Source organism: Mixophyes fleayi, chromosome 4, assembly GCF_038048845.1.
Source record: "Mixophyes fleayi isolate aMixFle1 chromosome 4, aMixFle1.hap1, whole genome shotgun sequence".
Lineage (NCBI taxonomy): Eukaryota > Metazoa > Chordata > Amphibia > Anura > Limnodynastidae > Mixophyes > Mixophyes fleayi.
The window spans coordinates 283248878-283268330 of record NC_134405.1 but is presented as its reverse complement, the minus strand read 5'-3'; the positions used below and the strand labels follow the sequence as shown (position 1 = coordinate 283268330).

The following is a 19453-nucleotide window of genomic DNA, read 5'->3' as shown; positions in this document are numbered from 1 at the left end:
TTCTCCTCTCACACTGAGTTCCAGAAACTCTCTCTTGGAAGTCAGACATGCTTGGTAACACAGAAACAGGTTACTCGATTAGAATTAAAGGGGTAACAAGAAGACTCAAGGCACTTTTTCTGAAAAATCTCAAGCTCAATCTTGAGTTCTTAAACTCACTAATGAGTCCTGAGGTACTCTTTTTAAACATTCGCCCCGCTTCATCCACACTCCTTGGATGTCCCACTTGCTCACACAAGGGAGCGCCATTTTCTCTCTAGTGCTCAAGGGGGTATTTTGTGAAATTTTATTTGTAGTACTGGGATTTCTGGTTAGAACAAACATGGTTGAAAATCAAAGGAGAAAGACCGAAATATTTCTGTACTTTTTTCAAAGTGGTAGGAGAGCTAGACAAGCCAATAAATGTAAATAATTGGGAACACTTTTTAAACCTTGAACATCCATTTTATTTCTTGTGTACCAACACTGTTCAAATTATGTTTTTATTGATTTTTTCCCAAGTGTAGACGGTTCTTTTTGTTAGAAAAGTAGCAAATATATTTTATTTCAACTATAGCTTGTCAAGACAAACGTTATTACCTTGCATCCCTACAACTGGTGCATATTGCCATACTTTAGACAGCACACTCAAAATAACATAGAGATCAATGATTCTCTATCCTGTGGCATTTTATCAGTGTTTTCATCACCTTTTTATTCCATTTGTGTTCCTGCTGAAACAAAAATGGGTGAATACATGCAAAATAATATCTACCACATCATGAATTAATTACACATAGTTACCGGTAATACTATCACCACACCTTAACTAATTATTCTAATTACATGTGTACTTTGCTTAGATAAATACTTTAAAAGGTAAATTCATATATATATTTTTATTTTATTTCTTCATTTAGTTTATAATATCAATTTATCACTGTTCAATTTATGAAAAGAAGCTTCACAAATGGAGTTTTAACATACTTATATTAAAAACATTTCCCAGTCTGTTTAAACCATAGAAACAGATAATGTTTCCAAAACATGTTATTTAAATATTTAAATTGACTGATGGCTAATGATAATCCTGTTTAATTTTAACATGATCCCTTTTTATGGAAATTTGGAAATGTGGCATTTTTGGATGTTTCAAGAGTGTTTTCTGGATAATCATAAAATAAACTCTATTTTGTGAATCTATTGCTAATAAGAAGATAAAAAGAAATGCATCATTCGTAGCACAAAACTTTATTGATTTAATCTATATAATATATATATATATATATATATATATATATATATATATATATATATATATATGTATTTCTTATAATGGTGCTTATTTTTCTTAAATCAACATAATCTGAATAATAAATGTTTTCATTTGTATATGCAGTATGTCATGTATTAACTATGTTGTTAAAATATAATAGCTATTAGCATTTATTATTGAATATCTATATAGAACCAACCATATTACAAAGCGCTACACAGAGAATATGTAATCATTCACATCAGTCCTGCCCTACTGGAGTTTGCAATCTAAACGCCAGAGAAATCAGAGATCAGCTTTAGGCTGCAGATGAATAAGAAAAAATCATTGCGCAGGAGGGGGTCTTCTCCTGGGCTCCCAAAGCAGCCATGACATGGTAAATAGCGGCAGTTCTTCATGATGTATCTCTGCAATTTCCAATAAGAAATAGACCCCCAATCAGATTCTTGTCATCTATCATTTATTTAGTAAAAAATAGTTAGAAAATTTCTAAAAAATGACAACTAGAATCTGATTGGTTGCTATAGGCAACGTGTCCACTGTTTCAAATCTGCAGTTTAGCCAACTTACCCCCTAGATTCCTTACTTAAGCCACACCAGGGCCCATTTTGTTAGAAGGCAATTAAGCTACCAGCATCTTTTTGGACTGTGGGAGTAAACCGAAGCACCCAGGGAAAAGGGTAAAGCCCAAGTTGGAATCAAACCCACAAGCTCAGCGCAGTGAGGCAGCATTGCTAACCACTGAGCCACAATGCTGCATATGAATGTATTCTTTGTTAGTCTAGTTGTTAATTATTGTTCTCTATTACACGAGTTTACTGTTAGGAGCTTTAGGGTACAGATTGTAATTTTGTATACTTTGACACATTTTAATATTATTACAAGTGTATATTAACTGTTTTGCTGTAACTTGTGATGACTAAGTTCAACAGCTATAAGGTTTCTTGAAAATATAGAGAAAAGTGTAATTAGTGTGATACCCTATAATGGCTAACTGAATTGATGTTAGCAAGCTTTTAAGACTACTTAGGTCACTTTGTGAGACATGTTATATAAACATACTAAACATACACTAAAATTTATACACACACACACACACAGATAAAAAGGCTAGAAATGTATCACATGCATGTGAAAAGTATTTGATTACAGATACATATGCCCAAATACTGATCTTTAATTTCATTAATTTATCGAGAAGTGAGCCAGAGAAGGAATTATCTGCTCTTTAAATATATAGCTATGAATTAAGGACTATTTGATTATGACTGTCTATTTTGACAGAATGTATTTATCTGCCAGTTGTTTATATTGTACTTTGGAATACTTTGAGAGGAGTCACAGATGTTGAGACTTCACACCTGTATAAATATAGTGCATACTTATGTAAAACACTACTAAATACATATTATTGCACATAGTGCCACCCCCCAGTAAGTTGCTAGACTAAACAGGGAACATTGTATAATTAAACTATTAATTAAAGGGATAAATATAACAAGAAATGGACACAGTAAGATTGCTGGTTTTAAGGCAGCAATGCCACGCCCCACCACCTGGATTACATTATGCAGTCAGCAGGTCCTGCCATTGCCATCTTAAAACCGGCAGTCTCACTGTGTCCATTGTAAGTGACGAGAATCCCAATGCTTGTATTTTCTACAGCAATTTATAACAGCTGTGTATCAAGCGTGTCGGGAATGTTGTCTGTCTCTTATATGTTGGGTCTGTATTACCCCCTTGTCCCCCTTACAGTAATTGCTATTTTTAGGTCACTATTACTAGTGTTGAAATTATTGGTACTGGAAAAATGTATCCCACCCATACAATTAATAAAATTGAAACTTGAACTTCACATTTATTCAGTAGGGCACACATTCTGAGCAAAATCGTGCTCCCTAGTCTTCGCACACATCCATGAGTTCTGGACTCCTGAATTCAGGAACGAACGGATCTCAAGATAATGTGTGCTGTTGAATTCAAAAGTAGGTCTGCTGTGCTCTACTACACATGACACTGCACGATACGTCCAATACCTATCTTGATTATAAATTCTTAAAAGACTGCGCAGGAAAGTAAAAACTTATAGAATTAATGTCATCTGCTAATAATAAAGGCATTAATGAAAAAGCAGTCAAAAAAATTATTTTGTTTATTTTAAAAGAACTTTGCTAATGTCTACTGAACATACAAATACATTTTACAGTTGCTCGTGATTGCAAAATCATGTTACAGGATGCATACGAGACTGTCATCATTAATGATCGGGACTTAGACTAGCTCCAGAGAACGTACAAGATATGTGACAGAAAAACAATTGACAATCACGGCCATACAGCTTGATACGGCCATGGCTGTACGCTCAATTTGGCACACCCTTTAGTATATTGAGAGTGACTACACGCTCCTTCCCCTGCCCACTTCACTCCCTGGAGTCGGAAGCTGAAGCAAATGTTGCTTGCACTCACTATTGCACAAATATTGTTTGCATACATGTCCGTGTCTCTTTGTTTCATGGCCGTCTTGGTCTGTTCTGGGCATGCACATAGTGATTCTGCATACTATACGCTTAAAATCAGCAGATACGTGCCCTAATGAATCAGGCTCTACGGGCCTGATTCATTAAGGATCTTAACTTAAGAAACTTCTTATTTCAGTCTCCTGGACAAAATCATGTTACAATGCAAGGGGTGCAAATTAGTATTCTGTTTTGCACATAAGTTAAATACTGACTGTTTTTTCATGTAGCACACAAATGCTTGGTAGCTTATTTGTACACTGAAATTTAAACTTGATATTTGTGTGCCACATGAAAAAAACAGTCAGTATTTAACTTATGTGCAAAACAGAATACTAATTTGCACCCCTTGCATTGTAACATGGTTTTGTCCAGGAGACTGGTATAAGAAGTTTCTTAAGTTAAGATCCTTAATGAATCAGGCCCTACATGTTTAAACTTCATTCAGTAATATCTGTTTTTTTTAGCAATTCAATTTTCTTTTGAAAACATCCTTAGTTTATAATAATACAAAAGTTACTGGCATTCATGACCTTAACAGTGAAATAATTGCTTTCTGAATGAAACATTTAAAAAACAAACCACCATAAAAGAGTGATTAAAAACCATAAGGTCACTTATGTGAATGCCTCAATTGATATAAAGTGAACTCTTAATTGAATCCATTAAGCTCCAAATTAAAAAATAAAAACGTACAAACTGAATTTTAGTTACAATACGAAAGAAATACAGATTACAAAATAATAGTTTCAACACTGTGACTCTATTCCTAGATGCATAATTCATAATGCCTTGATGGTTGTTTATGTGCACCCAAACATAACATTTTTATAGTAGAATGTTATAACTTTTTTAGAGCAAAGATTTCCAAATTTCTAAAAAGACCATTAATAATTATTTTGTTCAGTGATACGGCCACTAAAACAACCACATTTATCCAAGTTTTCAATTTAATTCATTTTGGCAATACCATGTAAAATTTATTAGCCCCACTTCAAATGGAAGGCTTTAATGGAATCTCTGTTCCCATCGTCTGCAAAATAACCATTGTATTTTATAGAAAATCTTTATTATTGACAACTGTATATTCATCAGAAGGGGGCTGATTCATTAAGGATCTTAAATGAAGAGGATCCTTATTTCAGTCTCCTGGACAAAACCATGTTACAATGGAAGGGGTGTAAATGTGTGTTCTGTTTTGCACAAGGGTTAAACACTAACTGTTTTTTCATGTAACACACAAAAACTTGATAGCTTATTTGTACACTGAAATGTAAAGTTGATATGTGTGTGTTACATGAAAAAACAGTCAGTATTTAACTTATGTGCAAAACAGAACACTCATTTGCACCCCTTGCATTGTAACATGGTTTTGTCCAGGAGACTGAAATAAGGATCCTCTTCATTTAAGATCGTTAATGAATCAGGCCCAAGGTTTGTATTTTGGTCATGGTTATGTCCAATATAAAAATATCAGGGCACGCTTGACCACACTTCAGTTTGCTCTGTCCCCACTACATTCTAATCCACCTTGACGCTGATGTATAGTCCATGGTCTTTTATTGCACCTGTAACTGTCGATACAAATGTGAGGGGCAGACTCAGATTTTGGAAAGGGCCAGGAGGTAAGTTTGACTGGAGTCTTACACCTGTCAAACCCTAATCAGGTGTTCTATGGTGAGCTCAAGCAGGACAGAAACCTCTTGTGGACAGGGAGGGCAGGGATGCAGGGCTGGCACACTTCTTGTCTTGCACATCATTGTTTTTTTATGTTGTGTAATAATAATTTATTGTTTATGTATTTTAAACACTAACACATGTGGTTAGAAAGGATTATTTACTTTAATTTTATATATTTTATACAGATAAGATGTAGTGTAGGATGACAACATGGAAAAATATGGTGGTGAGAGTTGCGGATGTAAAACAGCACAACCATCTATTAAATAAAAGTACCATCTTTTGTGCATTGTAAAACACAGCAATTTATTATGAGAAAATGCACTGAACACTGTATAGTAAATACAAATTGCCATGTGCAAGAAGATAATGGGTCTACTGTTTCCTCAAAAATCTGACAACCGGATGATGATATCGTGGATATGACTATTAAGCACATATAAAGTGTACCTGAGTACAGTGAAAAATAGATATTTGGCATGCAAGTAAAGTACATGTAAATATTTAATATAGCAGAAAAGTAAATACTATGTACAACAGACTTAATTGTATTTACATACAATATTTCAGCACACACAGTACATCCACCATAAAGGCTTATGCTACCATATAGTCTTTTAATACCACCTACTGTCCAGCACCAATAATGCCACTATATAGAATCAGATGCTAACATATAGACTCACATTATTATCGGATTATTATCTTTTTGCACTTATATAGCTTAATAACATACCTCTAATAACCGTATTGTTTGTGGGACAGTGCCATTTTTGTCCATTGGTCAAAGGAGATTGGGTGATATGGTTGGGTGCATAGAATGTGTGGTAGTTCAATTTGAGGTTTATAAGAATTTTGGGAGGAATGGTTGCCACCATATAGCTCCATAATGGCATCTATCTAGAGGTATAAGTTTCCCTATAGTCTTATAGCATTAGTTACATAATGCTGCATTATAACCTCATATACAACAGTATAGCTTATAAAGCATACATGATGCAAACATATAGACAGTGACAACTTAGCCCAATCTCTTAGAGGATCATACCTGCTACAGGACCTTTATGCTGCCTTCAGCCACTCAAGTCTGAATTTCACATACTGTTTCTACAGTGATAGACTTTCAGTGGTTAAAGCTTAAAGCATCAATCCCATAAAAAAGATTATTTATTTTCTTTAAATAACAAGTTAAGTACCTTTTTCTTAGCTGTCCGTCTACATATCCGTATGTTCTTTTCAAAATGTCTCTGGAGGTCACATAGTATGACTACCAATAGTAAACACATGCACACACATGCACACATAAATAGGCATGTCACGTGAAGACAGTGGGGGGAGAAGTTGGGGTAGAGCTCAGAGAGGTGTTTCAAAGGCTCTCTGCACACTACATAATGTGCCATGTGCCTATGGTTGCCATCAGTGGTGGAACTACCATTGGAGCAGCGGGTGCGGTTCACCGGGGCCCATAAAGATAATGGGGCCCACTTCACGGGGAACTATCAAGCTGTGGGCCCCAGATCCCTCCTTCTCGCTTCCCTGCAGCGGGGCCACAGCTCGCTACTTCTGTCTCTGGTTGCCATGGTAGTCACATGACACTCTTCAGAATTATAAATGCAGCCTGAAGGAACAAGCAAAAGAAAATGGCAATTGTCAAGGTAGCCTGTCTAAGTGTTTTATGTTAAAAAACTTGGGATTGCTGCTTTAAGGCTGTTTCTTAACCCTCCGGCTGTAACCAATGACTTTGTTCCTATGTAGCAACAGTGCCCCTTACTATTTTTCCTGATGCAGTAGCTCACCATGTCTGTGTGTAACAGTCCCAAACTCCTCATCCTTGCAAGTATGATGTGCATTACCTTTGATCTATAAGCAGTAATGTTCTGACTATCCCTTTGTGGGTGTACATTTGTCCTAAATAATAAAAAATATAGTTATACAACTAGATAGATTTAATATGCATTTGCCAGTATATGAAAAGTAGGATAATAATGTACTCTGTTTTTGTGTGCAGCATAATTCAGCTTGACTTTATTTATTTATTTCACCTCATGCTGCTTCAGTGTTGTGCAGATGTATCTCTCTGTTGAAAATGCTTAGAGGGCATAAAACCAGTGGACCATGAACAATGACTATATTTTAGGCCTTGCCTGACATAAGGGATTTAAAACCAAATGCTCCCTCACAGCTAAGTCTTATCTGATCCTGAAACATTTTTTCTTGCACTGAGAAAAAAATCTTGATGGAAAAAAAGGCTGTTCGTTCTAAGACCTATACCGAATGTAAATAATTGATGGTAAATTAACTGAAAGTAAATACTGATGTTGTATAGACTAAACAAAAAAGAGAAAGCCATAGACAAATGTTCATTTAGTTTCAGAGAGATATGGCAAATTTGCATTGTATGCAGTATGAAAAATGCACTGCTTGTGTGTAAAAAAAAAACAAGTAAGAAACATCCAGATAAATTTAAAGTGTCTATAATACATTGTATATTTATAGACTTATTAAATAATTCTACTAAATTTGCTCCATACTATTCATTAATTTGCAACCATTAATTATGTTTTGCAGACCCAGCGAAGGTTCTGTGGGAATGTGTAATAAATCCTTAGGTCAAGATGCAACAGCTGCATCACACATGAGTTTAAAAAAGAAAAGGAAAGCACATCTCTCATCTTTTTAAATGGTAAATGAGGTACAATTAACATTTGTTAAAAAAAATACTGAGTTTGCAAGTATGCATTTTGCCACTGCATTTGCACCTTGGTACAAATTCACATTAGAAACAGTTTTTTGTGCAGTGGACAAAGGAAATTTGGCAACATTGGGCGCGCTTTCAGATGAAGCCCCACCCACTTTCCTGTAAGCCCCACCACTTTCACAGTCTGCAAATCAGGACATTTGGGAGATATGCTCAATATATGAATTCTCCAAGCTTTGTCCCAATAGCATCCCTTTTGTCCGATATAACTTGATGCCATACATGCCAACTCTCTCGGAATGTTCGGGAGACACCCAAATTCTGGGTAGGTCTCCTAAAATCCCTGGAGAGCTGGCAGTTCTTCCACATCTGCCAACTTCACTAGTGAAGTGGACGGATTAAAGGCGGCATGACGCTATTCTCGGGGAATAGCGTAATTTTGGTCCTGCGCTCAGTGACGTAATGCCTGTTTTGGGTCTTTTTACAGCCGTAACAGGCATTACGTCACTGGGGGTGGGGTCAAAACTATGTTATTCGCGAAACCCCATCCCACTCCTCCTACCCTCCAGGAGGTCTTGACCGGACATGACCAACAAAATTGGCATATAAGCTTGATGCAATATATATAGTCAATAGGCTAATATATGGCTACATATTGTTGTTTATAGAACCTTCTTTATAAAGGGAGGGAAAAGGGACACAATGCTTATTAAAAATATACTGTACAGGACCACATACAAGGGTACACTTTTTTACTACTCATTGAATTTAATTTACGAGGCGCACATGATGCATACTGCAAAACACCATGGTTTTGTAAGTACACCAGGATGGTCTGCCCAGTGCACATTAACGTGCCTGAAAACCCTACATTCTCCGCAGACACCTCTACAAACAAGTAGTGAGTCAAGGTGAGCACAGAGACAGAAAATTTGAAGAGGCGCACCTCTAAATAAAATTCACTTAAATATTTTTCTCCTAAAATACTGCTTGGTTTAGCCTCATTTATGCTTTTAAATTAATCATGCAAGTGAGGCAATATGATGACTGCATATCATGTGGAAATATTGTGCATGTGAAGTGGTTTATTACATTGTTCGGAGTGCATCTGAAGAAACACTTATCCACCAACATTCAACATAACGGTGGGCAATGTGTTCCATTAAACAGAAGACCACCAGCTCGGTGCTAAATTGTCCTTTGGCATAATGGAAATTGCTGTGTGTGTTGCTCCACGCAGCAAACAACACCCCTAAAATGCATCCTCTCCACTCCTTAATCATATTTCAATACTTATATTCCACATATTGAAATATTATTCATGCAGTGGTTGGCAAAATTAGTTCCCCTGGTGTGCCTTTCTGTTAGGAACACCCTCACTTAACCCCTTTTAGCCTGTGCAAACTTCTCCTCCGTTTTCTTTGCAAACTCAATTCTCTCTATAGTACAATTGCAGCTGGTTTTGAATTGTACAGCTTTGTACTTTGTATATTATTTTTTAAATATATGCTTAAAAAAAGGTCTATATACAGAGCATGTAAAATAAACTAAATTTCCCTTTATTATGCTTAACTTTGTACTGGAATAATGCGAGTTATGGGATGCACTGATGATGACAAAGTGGAATGTGAGTATCCTAGGCTTTCACAATTGCTTTCTCAGATGGGCAGTTCAATATTGTTCCAAGATTGGGACCTGAAGAATTTGGGGACTACCACTCTTCTCCTTGTGGAGTTTGTATTTTTCTCTCAGTTTGTAGATGAAATTAACCCTAGTGTTCATGTGCCGATGTGGTAGGAAATATATATTGTATATGCTTCACTGGGGCAAGGATATATGTAAGTAATTAAATATTTTCTTTATATTGTTTCTTAATATGTGGGCACTATATAAATTACTGATACTAAAAAAGCAGAGAGTCTGAGCTAGTGAATCTCATATATGTAAAGGATTTATATAAAGTGTTGCAAGATCGTGGTATAGATGCAGTCTCCTGGGGTAGAAGGGATGCTTTTCTATACAGCAGCCATAAAAAGTCCAAGCATTACAATGTTATGGTACAACTTGCTTCAGCTAGTTTTATTAAAGATGGAAAACAAAACAAAATATAACTTAGCCTGTTTGGCTCCAATACATTAGAGAATACATCTCTAAGTGTGGAAGGATGACCAGCTCACAAATAAACAGCTGGGGGTAAATGTATGAATCTCCGGATTCTTCATCTCCGGCATGTTCAGCCTCTTCAGCGCTTAAATTTAAAGCGGCGCTGCGTTGTAAAGGGAAACTTCCCTTTACAATGCAGCGCCGCTTTAAATTTAAGCGCTGAAGAGGCTGAACACGCCGGAGATGAAGAATCCGGAGATTCATACATTTACCCCCTGATGTCCCATTTTGCTCACTTACGACTAAATAGCACTTTTCTCTCTCTCTCTCTCTCTCTCTCTCTCTCTCTCTCTATGGAGGATTCCAGACTTCTTTCTCCAGGTAGTTAGAGAGACTAACTAAGCAGACTGAGAACATTTTAAACTACACCGTGCAAGATAAATTGAAAATTAGCCTACCGTCTGTGTGACAGGTCAGAAGACCCCAAATGGCCCTAATGAATAGAGGCCCTCCCTTTCTCTCCATTCACTCCATGGAATCCTTTTATCTGGCTCTTACTAGAGCTTAAAGCTTTTGGAAAGCTGTCTTACCTGCACCAACAATTTTCCTGGGTTTCTGTCACAACAGGTTTTAACACATTTTTGAATTTGGGTTTACTTTCAAAGAGGATGCTAACTGCATGGAGTTTATAATTGTATTTCCTCCAGGCGGTCCAGTTTCTAACACAGTCCAACTCCAAACTTATCCAAAAACATAGATATTGGCCCCCTGACGAAAAATTGGCCCATGTGTCTGTATACCTACAGAAGGGAATTTTGATTATAAGCTCCTCTGGGGCATGAATTGGTGTGACTGTACTGTGCTGTGTAATACACTGGGACTATAGAAATAAAGAATAGTATTATTAATAATAATAATAATAATAATAGTTACATAGGAATATCATAGCAACATATTGTATTTGGGGGAAAAAAAAGGATCTTTGATGAATAGACTCAGATTGTAGAATTTAGCTGATAAGCAATATGGTTTCTATTAACTAACACACAGCATTTTGCTTCCTCCACAGAAATGATTGTTGTCACCATGAGCTTCATGTCTATGCTTTGATTGCTATTTGCTGTTGATTGAGTTGTGTTTAGAGTTGACAATATTTCCCACCATTCAACACATCAAATTATAAGTAGGCTTTCTGCAAAGCTTTTTCTATAAATGAACGAAAACAAAACACATCACTAAAATAGACAGTCAATACCTCAAAAAGATTTGCTTATTTGTGATACTTTAAATTGTAAGCTCTCTGGAGCAAAGCTCTCAACACTCTTTAGGTCTATTTTACTAATACTATATAAAGGTTAAAAATTTGCACTGAACTATAGTATCCAATCAGTAGTTAGCTGTTATCTGTCTAGTCCAAGCTTCTAATGTGGTTTAGTCCACATTATGTACCTAAGCGCATTGTTAGTAATGGAGCCCTTATGCGTGGTGTGCCTTATCTAATTAAACAGTACTGCACAAAATGTTGGAGCTTTTTAAATAGAGTATGAACCTAATAACAATAGTAGAATACTATTTGAAAATGTGATTTTATTTACAGTGTCAAGAAGGAAACTAATGGTATTTTCTAAAAGTACAAAGTTTTTTAAAAAAAACAAAAAACATAGTTTTTGTGGGCATAAACAAACTACTGATATTGATGTTGGAGTGTGACTAGTCCAAAATGTGCCAAAATAGGCTCAGCACAGGGGTGTAAAAAGTCTGAGTAGTGAAATGGTTAAACAGATTAAATAATTTATATAACTATATAATATGTAAAATATATATTTTTTTAATTTTATGTCTATAAACCCCGAATTTTAGTTTCACAATTCTCCTAAATTTTCTGGCAGATGGGTGATGCTTTGTATTTCACAACTTGGTGTTAAAATCCGTAATTAAAATATAATTTCTTCATTTTTCAAAATATAATAATTCTAATTCTCCATGTTTAAATTTATCAGTAAAAGTAGCACACAGGATAATTCTTTATCACCAACACAGTTGAACACCATAACGTATTTATATATATTTATATATGTCTTCTAAAACCAGTCATTTTCTACTGTATCATAATATTAATTAATTAAATAGCTACAGTCTCTCATTAATTTACTAAAAACACAGGCAATTGGTTGCACTGACGGCAGAACAAATTGAATATTAATTATTTTGGGTGTGTTTACTATTAAATGCCAAACAAATTACACAAATGAAGATCACAATCAGCAATCTACAAAAAAGATGTTTCAAGTCAGTCACCAAAAATTACATACACACTGATGGTAACATTCTGCATGTAAGACCTGAGACAGCACGTATTTGTGCCTTAAAATTGCATTGTGCTGCACTGTTTGTTTTGACTACTAGTTCCATTTCAGTGCATCTGACTTTCATCAAGCTGTTGAAAGCTTAAATTGATTTCAATGGGAAAATATACTTATTTATCTACAAAGCAATAGGCAGTACACAGAAACATATACACTGCTCACATACGACTTTATTACGACAGATGCATAAATCACAATCAGGGCCGCCTTCGGGGGGGTATGGCCAGTACAGCTATAAGGGGCTCGGACAGACACCTCCATCTCTCTGAGCCCCCTGGACTGTCTGGGCCCTTTAGTCTGACTAACCACCTTCCTCTCCCTCGTGATGCTGCGGCTCCCAGGTACTGATAGGCTGGGAGCATGTGGTGATGTCATCACTGCGCTCTGCGCTCCCGGTCTATCAGTAACTGCCGCATCGTTTCAAGAACAAGATAAGTTAATTGAGCATTTAGTATGATAGGGGAGGGGGAGGGAGTGGAACATTTATTATGATGGGGAGGGGGAAACGGAGCATTTTCTGTGATGGGGTAGCGGAGCATTTACTGTGATGGGATGGTGAGGAGGGGAGCATTTACTGTGATTGGATGGTGAGGGGGGAGCAGTGCGTTTACTGTGATCAGGGAGTGGGGGAGGCATATACTGTGATCAGGGAGTAGGGGGAGACATTTACTGTGATGAGGAAGTGGGGGGACACATGTACTGTGATGGGATGGTGAGGAGGGGAGCATTTACTGTGATTGGATGGTGAGGGGGTAGCAGTGCGTTTACTGTGATCAGGGAGTGGGGGAGGCATATACTGTGATCAGGGAGTGGGGGAGGCATATACTGTGATCAGGGAGTGGGGGAGGCATATACTGTGATCAGGGAGTGGGGGAAGCATATACTGTGATCATGGAGTGGGAGAGGCATATACTGTGATCAGGGAGTGGGGGGAGGCATTTACTGTGATCAGGGAGTGGGGGGAGGCATTTACTGTGATGAGGAAGTGAGGGGAGGCATTTACTGTGATGAGGAAGTGGGGGGAGGCATATACTGTGATCAGGGAGTGGGGGAGGCATATATTGGGATCAGGGAGTGGGGGAGACATATACTGTGATCAGGGAGTGGGGGGAGGCATTTACTGTGATGAGGAAGTGGGGGGAGGCATTTACTGTGATGAGGAAGTGGGGGGAGGCATATACTGTGATCAGGGAGTGGGGGGAGGCATATACTGTGATCAGGGAGTGGGGGGAGGCATTTACTGTGATGAGGAAGTGGGGGGAGGCATTTACTGTGATGAGGAAGGGGGGAGGCATTTACTGTGATGAGGAAGTGGGGGGAGGCATATACTGTGATCAGGGAGTGGGGGACGCATATACTGTGATCAGGGAGTGGGGGAGGCATATACTGTGATGAGGAAGTGGGGGGAGGCATTTACTATGATGAGGAAGTGGGGGGAGGCATTTACTGTGATGAGGAAGTGGGGGGAGGCATTTACTGTGATGAGGGAGGGGGGAGGCATGTACAGCAAATAGGGACGGGTGAGAGGGCGACCTGCCAAATTCATTAGTACTGAGCCCCACAGATTCTGATGGCAGCTCTGATCACAATAATCATACCAAGTTTGTAACTGCCAAACAAATTATGAAAGTCAAAGTACATATTATTTTCAGCCTATAGATGGAAATCCAATTGTGTTTTATTTAACATTATTTAAATTTTGAAAAGTTTATTTGAAAATCGGCTGCACATCCTTTTCCCTACCTCTCTGTCAATATGCTGCATTGCATATTACTTATTACTTTTAAAAGTGTTAATGTATGTCTTGTACATGTTGTTTAATACAAGCTTTTCATTTTTAGACTGTAAGAAATGCTGCAAAGGAGACTCTGGGCCTCATCTAGGGCTGCTATTTTACATATGGACAGTATAGCAAGAATTCTAAGACACCCTTACAGAGGTGGAGTTCTGGTGCAGAATTGAGAATTTTTGTTGATTAGTCCAACACATACCTGTCTTGATAGTAAGATGACTGTATCAAAACTGCAGAAGACTTAGGGCAGTGTCAGATGGGTGCTTTCGAAAACTTTTCTAAACAGAAGACTGTAGTATTCTATTGTGAACATACCCTCAGGCAACATGCCATGATAATAATTCACAACGTAGCAACCTATTGTGATTGTGCAAGGTAGAGAACAGCATCATTTTCCAAGCTGTTCCACAATTTATTTGCCTCGAGCTGCATTTATCTGCCAAACTTTGCACATTTTACGGATGGTCTTACGTGTTCACAATCTCACCCCAATCACACCATATTGCAGAATAAACTGTCTTCATCTCAGATCTATCAATAGACTTTGAATTCCACAAATTGCAAACTAAACACAGTGTGGAATGACATTACATGGAATGACAAACCCGAGCAAAAGCAAAAGCAAAACTTGACAATAGCTTCACTGATATGTCAGAAATGTCTAAAATTTCCACTGCAAAACTTGATATATATCACTGCATTTTACTCACTGAAAAACAATTGTTCTCTGCAAATAAGATAAATCATGTTTTATTAGTTTTCTTAATCGTTTTGCATTTATCAACAATACACTTCATTTGTACACAAGAGTAAAGTAGTTTAAAGGAAGAACAGTGAAAAGCCTTGAGTTGCAAAGCTGATTGTTGGCTTCTGGTTGTGAAAGGTAATATGGGTTGCCCTATTTTGAACTTCTTCCTTTAATATATCCTGTCCTCCCTCCTTGTAGTAAATAAAGGGCTTCCCCTCTATCAATTCCTCCACCTTACCTGAAGCTTGGACACAGATTGTACTCACTCTGCTGCATTTCCCTGTGAGATTGGCTCCCGGTTTCAAGCAATGGAGGGAGATGCCGATTTGCTACAGGAGAGCTGGTTATATTAAAGAGTGTGATTGTCCACTTTTGGATACTTTAGAACCCCTAAATTGGTATATTTTTTTATACTATTAAATAGCTTTGTAAAGATGACAATGTTGTCCATAGGATAATAAGTCTGTTTTTATTAGAAAGCTGTTATAGCTCTGTTGAGTGGAAAATGGTAAATGAAGGTCTAAAGCAAACTTTTGGCAAATAGTTTTTTTCCATATTGCCTTTTGCTTGAGCATCGGGCTGCATACTGCCTCGCCAACACTTACTCTGGAGTGGAAATGAAGACATTTGCTGTCCTGGATTGAGTATAGAACATTGTTTGTCCTGACTCTCAGCAGAGTCAGGACATTTGCATTCATTGTTTGCTGTTTGTCTATGATCTCTCCCATCTGGGAGTATAGAAAAACTGTTTTCTTTTTTGCACATCTATTTGTGCAAAGTATACTACAAAAAAATGAATTTACTAGAAAGTGACAGGTTCTCTTTAAAACTCGCCAGAGAACGACTGTGAATAATAAAATAGTTTTTTTCAAAAAATAGCACTGAGTAAAAGTAATTTTCAATTACACACTTTGAGCCATTAATTTAATACCTGGCCTGTTTCTACTTTATTAGGTATGCATTCATGGCTTTGAAAAACATATACAGCATTTAAGTGCTTTTTTCCTGCTGAATTTCTGAATTCTTAGATATGATCATAAATATTACATTTCCTGTCAGAAAAATGGTTACTGAGTCTTTGTAATATATGAAGCAAATATTAAAGAGAACAAAAGAGTTATAGATAAGATAATACCAAGATAAGTCTTTATTTTAACTAAAGCAAAGATGTTGGTTACTATTTTTATCAAGCGTTTTTATTTAACTTGTTGCAAGCTATTGACCACTGTCATCTGGCCTTTTGGATGGAAGAAAATTGCTTTCAATATTTTAATATGGTTATTGTCAATAAGCTTTGACTATATGCGAAAAATAATTCTGCTCAATAAAACCCATTCTCTGATATCTTGATTCATTAACATAATAGGATTGAATAGTTTATGAGAATAAAAGAAAAATATATAGTAAACTTTAGCAGATAAGTAGCTGTTTAAATGAGCAACTGACATTTAAGTTTATTAATATTTAATTGAAGTAGACAAATCATTTTACAAATCATGTTTCTGATTTATTAACTTCATATAAAACTGTGTATTTGATGAATAACAACACATAAATGAGATAAGTAATGACCTGTAAAATGGTGTTTTTAAATTAATATAATTAAGATGTCTCATTATTCAAAAATAATACACACATTTGGCCTTGTGTAGCATTTTATGCAAAAAACGTGAATGTCTGTATGTTGAGCTGTATGTATCTTATGTGCGTATATAAAATTTGTGATACAAATGGATTTCATTGATACATTTGTATGAATAGAATTCATTCATGTTATACCCCACATGGAATGTAACTGATTTTAACCAATTTTCCCATACTCTGTCCAATCAGAGCGAAGCCCAACCTGTGGCTTTTCTCCTCTGCAAGTTATCATTGTTAATAGGGTTTGTTATTTTTTTCTACATGGTTTTACAACTGGAAGAAAGAAGAGGATTTTCCCTGGATTTAGGTGTAGGGAAGTCTTTTTTGTAAATAAACTACTTTGTGTGTGTGATTTTACGGTATATTTTCCTGCTGCCCTACAGGTACCAGAGCATCTCTTTGGTCATGACTTTGCTGGTACTTGTATTTCTACAAGCACCAACATACTCCAGCAGTTTAGGGCTGTCAGGGCTTGCTGGGACGAGTAGTGCCAGAGGAAGAAAATACTGCTTTTAATTTGTTATCTATTTATTATCCAAACCCACCTGCAATGGTAATGGGAGAAACCCTGCTGTTTCAGCATGAGGCTGTTTTCTTCTAGGGAGGGGGGCATTTTTGTGTGGGACCAGTTCCCCTATGGAATTAAGCCCCATGCTGAACAGGCTAGGGTTGAGTGACATTACAGCAAGGGGACCCCACGCTGCAGTTTTCCCTGTTATAGTTGTGGTTTTTTCGGGGCCCCCAAGCTGTTCACCACTCCCACCCTGAATGAAATAGTCACTACTAGTCTAGGCTATGAGCCCTAATAGCACTTTCTTTGGTGGAGCACACACTGCTTCTTTTTAAATCATTTTTTTTTTTTTTTTTTTTAAATGGCAATGTCCGTATCTTGCGCCAGAGATCATGTCCTGACAGATGTATCTTCTTGTGCTTCCCCTTCCTAATGTGCCACAATTAGGTGACTACGCCCCACTTGTGCGCTGCTTCCCCCACATTTACCGCCTCTCTATGCGTAAAGGGATGTATGTGTACGTTTTTTGTGTACAGTACGCAAAAAAATTGACTTAGGCTTCTATTTTTTTCTTTTTTTTTTTAAATCACACTTTGAAGTATTTTATAACATTTATCTGAAGATTTATGGAATATTAAGGTTACGTTCAATAACCTTGTTCACTTTCTCAAAGTAAAATGTAGCATTTTACATGCTGAGCAGTAAACCTTATGGCACATGATCAGATTAAAACTGTACGTATGTTGGTTGGTGTTATTCTTTAAATACCCAGTGGATAAACTATTGACTAAAAGTGCATATAAAATTCATAGAAATTATGTCTCCTGCAACTGAGAGTAAAAGTCCCCTTAACTTTGATAATTTTTGCAGTGAATTTGTTTTAGATTTTAACTAGATAATAATAATGAAATAACCTAGAGTTTACTGTACAATCAACATCCAAACACTGGACCCAAAAAACGTACATTTCTAAGTAAATACATAGATATTTATAAATGGCGCTCTGTGTGGCTGTCACTCAGGGCCGGATTGGGACTAAAAATCAGCCCTGGCATTTAAAGCACACAGGCCCAAGTGTTGTGGGCTCCATGCACTGTATTGTTGCACACTGACGCTGGTGTAGTGCGCATTGTTGGTGCAGTACAGCATGATGTAGTATGAGTGTGTGTGGTGTGTGTGTGGGGGGGGGGATTTATTTCTCCTAATGACCCTCAACATTACATTGTTAGCACCCCGATTACATCAATAAATACCATGACAATACATGATTGCTACCCAAAATTACAGCAATAAATAACCCCCCACACACACTCATACTACATCAATTCCCACCCACAGTACAGCAACCAGCATTGCCCCCACATTACAGCAACCAGATAACCCCCACATTAAAGAAACCAGCATTACCCCCACATTACAGCAACCAGAATTACTCCCCACATTACAGCAACCAGAATTACCCCCCACATTACAGCAACCGGCATTACCCCCCACATTACAACAACCAGTATTACCCCCTACTTTACAGAAACCAGCGTTACCCCCCATATTACAGCAACCAGCATCACACCCCACATAACAGCAACCAGCATCATTTTCCATCACCTCCATCCCTCCTGGCTCTCTGACGTTTTTAGACAATTGTTGCTAGTGCTATTAGCAATATAGGTGCATAAATATCCAGGAAATACATTGTTATATCAACCAATATAAATGTTTTAATAAACTGACTGATGTAAAACATATTTATTTTCTGTAATTGTCCTTAGTGCCATTGCCTATCTAATTACAAAATAAGAGGCGTTTTTACCACATCTGAAAGGAAGTTTGCACATTGCAAATGTGCATTTTTTGTTCATAATAACCTCATGTCATCGACAAAGAATATAGTAATGAAGCTCAGCAAAGGGAAAAAGAAAATCTATTACGTTTGGGAAAAGAATAAGCTAATTCTGCAGCTTATGCTGTAGAACTTCCACCTGATCCAAAATTTGCCATTGAAACACTTCCCTGACCATGTTCTAGTGCAGGGTTTCCCAAACCCAGTCCTCATGGCCCCCTAACAGTGGCTGTTTTATATATGATAAGGTGTATTCATTACCGACTGACACATTGTAACAGATCCACAGGTTGTACTA

The 19453-nt window shown here is 37.1% G+C and overlaps 1 protein-coding gene across 3 annotated transcripts in view; it reads left to right on the top strand.

Annotated features, from left to right (window-relative positions):
• KCNIP1 (potassium voltage-gated channel interacting protein 1) overlaps positions 1–19453 on the top strand; it is a 692067-nt gene that overhangs the window by 443672 nt on the left and 228942 nt on the right. The gene's annotated exons all lie outside the window — the stretch shown is intronic.